Source organism: Rhinoraja longicauda, chromosome 31 (assembly GCF_053455715.1).
Source record: "Rhinoraja longicauda isolate Sanriku21f chromosome 31, sRhiLon1.1, whole genome shotgun sequence".
NCBI classification, from domain to species: Eukaryota; Metazoa; Chordata; class Chondrichthyes; order Rajiformes; family Arhynchobatidae; genus Rhinoraja; species Rhinoraja longicauda.
The window spans coordinates 1540218-1546217 of NC_135983.1; positions in this window are offsets into that span (position 1 = coordinate 1540218).

Sequence of the window (6000 nt, forward strand, 5' to 3'; positions counted from 1 at the left end):
GTGTGACGCTCCAATTAATAATTTTGTTGAGTGCAACAGTGTTGGTGTTTCAGGTAAATAACTCTACATCAGATGACCTGAAATGATGATTCTGTTTCTTTCCGAAAAGATGCTGCTTGACTTGATGTGTAGAAAGGGACTGCAGATGCTGGTTTATACCGAAGATAGACACCAAATGCTGGAGTAACTGACAGCATCTCTGGAGAAAAGGAATAGGTGACTTTTTGGGTCGAAACCTTTCTTCAGACTGAAAGTTGGAGAAGGCCCGAACAAAACAAGGCCGGCAACAGATGACCTCAGGAAGTGTGGAGTCCATGATGGCCCATTGTGGGCTGGGGAAGATGCTAACGGCAGGGATACAAAGATGCAAACAGTGGAACTAGTAGGATGACTAGTGTGGAGGGGGGGGGGGGAGGAATGCGCAAGCACACCCTTCAGTCCCCTATCTTTCATTCTGAAGAGGGTTCTGCTTGACCTGATGATTGGTTCAACATTATTATTTTTTATTTCAGATTTCCAGTATCTGATTTTTTGCCTCAATTATTTTTCATTATTATTATCTGAAGATAATTAAATTAAATTCAGTAATTTTGGCCAATTTATTTTATTCTGTATTTAAGTGAGAGTTGACTATTGAGGTGGCTCAAAATACACATACTCTGTTACAGTGTTACCACAAACTCTGATGGAAGGCTACACGACCAGTATCATTTTTAAATAGGGAATAAGATAGCAACGACTGGAAACAACTCCTTGTTTTATTTTAATAACAAATAACTGAAGGGTATTTTTAACATTATTCTTTCTTTAAATGTGACAGAAACATTTATTGTCCTTATCAACTTAGTCTACCAGTTTGCCTGGTAGAAACTATATTGTACTGCCTCTGAAAGATTGGAGCATGACCTATCACTGCACCAGTGGCACAGCAGTAGAGAGCCGGGTTCGATCCTGACTATGGGTGCTTGTCTGTACGTAGTTTGTACGGTCTCCTGTGACCTGCGTGGGTTTTCGTTGGGTGCTTCAGTTTACTCCCACAATCCAAGGACAGATTTTTTGGCTTCGGTAAAGATTGTAAATTGTCCCTAGTGTGTGTAGGATGGTGTTAGTGTGCTGGGATGGTAGGTTGGCACTGACTCAGTGGGTTGAAGGCCTGTTTCCACGCTGTATCTCTAAACTAAACTAAGCTAAATGCTATGCAGCAACACACTACCTTCTAAAGGCCTGTTGGTTGCAGCTACTGCAGAGCAGCACTTTTATCAGACAAGCAATGTACTTGAGATGCATCTTTACTTGAAGGCTGGAACGAGCAGGAAGTGGCTGCATCAACATCAAGCCGTTACTGCGGGTGTCATTTAGCAGATTCTGCAGAAACGGGCACATTCTCTGCAACTTGAGAGTCACAAATGTAAACAAGGAAAAGAGCTGAGATTCGTCAGACACTGCCTGGTCCTCTCAGTTTTTCAGTATTTTACATTTTATATTTGTATATTATCTTGGTTCAGTGTCCTTATCCAACTTACATAAGTCTAGCCTGCTGATGGACACAAAATGCTAAGTGAAGAAGGGTCTCAACCCGAAATGTCACCCATTCCTTCTCTCCAGAGATGCTGCTTGTCCCACTGAGTTACTCCATCATTTTTTGTCTATCTTTGGTTTAAACCAGCATCTGCAGTTCCTTCCTACACATTTAGTGTAGCCTGCTGGGCAAGTCCCACTACCTCACCATTAACAACTCATTACACAGACCCTTTCCTTGTAAAATGTCCTCCCTGATCACAACCCATTTACACAATAAATTATACAATGTTTCCTGCATTTGTATTCCCCTGCTGTATCCCCAGGCTCCAAATCAGCTTCACATGCAGTCTCCCAGAATCCGCGTTTCTCGACAAAACAAAGTACAATTCAGGGAGAATAAGCTACAAATCCCCTATGTGGCGCAGTGGTAGAGTTGCTGCCTTACAGCGCCAGAGACCCGGGATCGATCCTGACTGTGGGTGTCGTCTGTACAGAGTTGTACGTTCTCCACGTGACCGTGTGGGTTTTCTCCGGGTGCTCCTGTTTCTTCCCACGCTCGAAATATGTACAGATTTGTGGGTTAATTGCCTTTAGGAAAATAAATTGTAAATTGTCCGTAGTGTGTGTAGGATAGTGCTAGTGTAGGCGGATTGCTGTTAAGCACAGATTCGGTGGGCCAATGGGCATGTTTCCGCACTGTATCCCATAACTAAACTAAACTAGAATCCCATGACCAGTAGGCTCCTGTTATGAAATCCTAATATTGAGGGATGCTTTGTTGTGGACATTCCTCCCAACCTTGCATCTTACTGAAAGCTAATTTGTATCCCTGTCTTCCCCAGATGGATAAAATGTCACAGACCTCAAACAATGGTTGTTTCTCTGTGATCTTACTTGAGAGATTTTCCAGCATTTATTCTTTGTTTTTGGGATTCTCCAGGGTTTCAAGATAATAGCAGCCAACAAAAGAATATTTTTTAAAACCTTACTCTTGAGAAGGAAGAGTTTAGTTTAGTTTAGTTTAGTTTAAAGATACAGTGCAGAAACAGGCCCTTCGGCCCACCGAGTCCGCACCGACCAGCAATCCCTGCACACTAACACTATCCGACACACAGTACGAACAATTAACAATTTTAACAGGCCATTAACCTACAAGGCTGTACCTCTTTGGAGTGTGGGGGGAAACCAGAGATCCCGGACAAAACCAACGCGGATTACGGGGAGAACGTATAAGCTCTGTACAGACAGCACCCGTTGTCAGGGTTAAACCCGGGTCTCTGGTGCTGCAAGGCAGCAGCTCTACCGCTGTGCCACCATGCTGCCCAAGTTGATCACCATTTCTGGCCATTGTGTGAGGAGGGCACCAGCCACCATTGGGAATGCCCGAAAATCTATATACTAAAACTCTTGTTTGTTTGTTTGATTGTTCTTGAACTACAGCCAAACCGTTACACGATAGCGCGACAATTTTAGACCCACCTTACTCACCGTCGTCCCTTTGGTGCTAATGGAAGAGGTTTCATTGAAATTGGTTTTATATTTTTTAAGTTATTCACATTTTAAAGTTTAAATATCTCCTAAGGAGGGAGGATAAGGGTGGTTGAGGGGGATGGAGTGGAGGGGGAGGGGAAGGGGAGGAGGGGGGGAGGGAAGGGGGGAGTGGGGGGAGAGGAGAGGGAGGAGGGTGCTGCACCAATGCAGGAGAGGTTTTGGGCCCAATGGATCCACTTGGTCTAGTAGACTCTAAAAGCTGAAGTAACTCAGCGGGTCAGACAACATCTCTGGAGAAAAAAATAGGTGCTTGAAACTGGTTGGAACAGTGCCAGTGGCCAGAGAACTGTTGATGATAGAGAGGATGCTGGGACCGGCTATTGCAATGACATCCTTCAGAAGGGTGTGGATATCCTCCCACACTCTAAAGTACAGGTTTGTAGGTTAATTGGCTTGGTAATTGTAAAAATTGGGCCTAGTGTGTGTAGGAGAGTGCTAATATGTGGGGATCGTTGGTCGGCGCGGACCCAGTGGGCCGAAGGGCCTGTTTCCGCACTGTATCTCTAAACTAAACCTTGATTTCCATTCCCTTTTCTTCATCAATCTCCTATTTTTATTATCCGCACATTTTCCATTTCTTCATTAACTCCTCAATCTCTACTCAGGAGGAAATATGCATTCAAATTAGGAACAGGTCCGTGTAACTCCCTTAGAAACCTGAGATGGGGTTATAAATGTGTAAATGCGCACGCACTATTTCACAGCAATACTATTCTAACATTGATGGTGAGTACCTTGTCGTTGTAGCGTGCTCTAGAATACCACAACCAATGAACAATGTGGTTCCTCAGCATTTCTCCCAGTATGGTGAGATCCTAAATGCTTTTGGTGATCATACAATTCCTTGAGCTTGTAAATTCTAACATTTGTGGGCTTATAGTTGTGATCAAAAATTCTAATTACCAACAAATCACAATGTAAACAATGGCCCTTTTTCTTTTTTGCTCTGCCTGAGATAGCAGAAATGCTCAGAAGTCCACACAGCCTGCTTCGTTGGTCCTTTGGGCTCAAAAGACATTTAGAGTTTGAATGGATACGGGCCAAATACAGGCAAATGGGACAGGCCCAGAATGGCAAATTGACCAGCAGGACAAATTGGGCCAAAAGTCCTGTTTCTGCCTGACTCTAAGCATGACTTCCTTCCACTCTGCTTCTGGGGAATAATAGAAGAGTGTGCATTCATATTTTTAACATGGCCATCGTACTCCCTAAGGTCCCGGTCCACTGGCAAGGGAATCCAAGATGATTGATGACCAGGTTTTACTGCTCTGACTTAATATACACACAACTGCCAAACCTGAATACGTATAAAGATCTGAGATTTAACAAACACATGCATTGCAATGAAAATGTCTACCAGTGCTCGAGTCTCCCGTCTAGATAGGTCATGTGAGAAGGTGGACTTCATACAGACATGGGCCAGATACCCAGCATTTGTACATCCATGCTGTGCTACTAGAACCCAAATGAGGTCCACAACATCAGTGTGATGTCTGAAGAAGGGTCTCGACCCGAAGGGTCGTCCATTCCTTCTCTCCCGAGATGCTGCCTGACCTGCTGAGTTACTCCAGCATTTTGTGAATAAATACCTTCGATTTGTACCAGCATCTGCAGTTATTTTCTTATATTATCTTACTTACCATGGGCACTTCACTGATCTACAGACTTTAGACTTTGGAGATTTTTTTTTAATAGGTGCAGGAGGAGGCTATTTGGCCCTTCGAGCCAGCACCGCCATTCATTGTGATCATGGCTGATCATTCACAATCAGTAACCTGTGCCTGCCTTCTCCCCATATCCCTTGATTCCACTTGCCCTTAGAGCTCTATCTATCTTTAAATTTATCCAGTGAATTGGCCTCCACTGCCTTCTGTGGCCGAGAGTTCGACAATTTCACAACTCTCTGGGTGAAAAAGTTTCTTCTCACCTCAGATACAGCGTGGAAATGGGCACTTCAGCCCAGCGAGTCCACGCCAACCACCAATCACCCCTTGTTGCCTCATTCATGGCATGAAAGACATTGTGTTTCTGTCGCTGTCCACTGAGATGCAGGGTTTATTTTCCTCTCAAATTGCCTCACTCATTGAAGCTCCCTTCAACCTCTGACATTCCAGAGAAAACAATCCCAAGTTTGTCCAACTTTTCCTCTAAGCTAATGCCCTTCAATGCAGGCATTCTGGTAAACGTCTTCTGCACCCTCTCCAAAACCCCCACATCCTTCTTGTAATGGGGTGATCAGAACTGCACACAATACTCCAAAATGCAGCCTAACCAAAGTCCTCTCTATCTGCATCGTGACTTCCTGCCTCTTATGAAGAAACAAGGAACTGCAGATGCCTGTTAATACACAAAAGGACATAAAGTGCTGGAGTACCTGCAGGTCAGGCAGCATCTCTGGAGAATATGGATAGGTGACATTTTGGGTTGAGATCCTTCTTCAGACGGAATTCTTAAGTTTAAAGAAGGGTTTCTCAGTCTGTAGAAGGGTCTCTACCTGAAACGTCACCTATCCATGTTCTCCAGAGGTGCTGCCTGACTTGTTGAGTTAATCCAGCACTTGTGTGTCCTTCCTTTTACACTCAGTGCCCCGACCTATGAAGGCAAGGATTTCATTGGCTTTCTTTATCTATTTGTTGCCACTTTCAGGGAGCTGTGGACTTAGTCTAATTTAGTATTGAGATTCAGCATGGAAACAGTACCTTTGGCCCACCGAGTCTGCACCAACCAGTGAACCCTATACACTGCGCAGTCCTATATACTAGGGCCAATTTACCATTTTTACCAAAGCCAATTAACCTGCAAACCTGTATGTCTTTGGAGTGTAGGAGGTGAGAGGAGCAAAGTTTAAAGGAGATATGCTGGAGAGGGTTTTTACACAGAGGGTGTGAGTGCCTGGAACAGGGAGGGAGGGAGGGAGGGAGAGGGAGG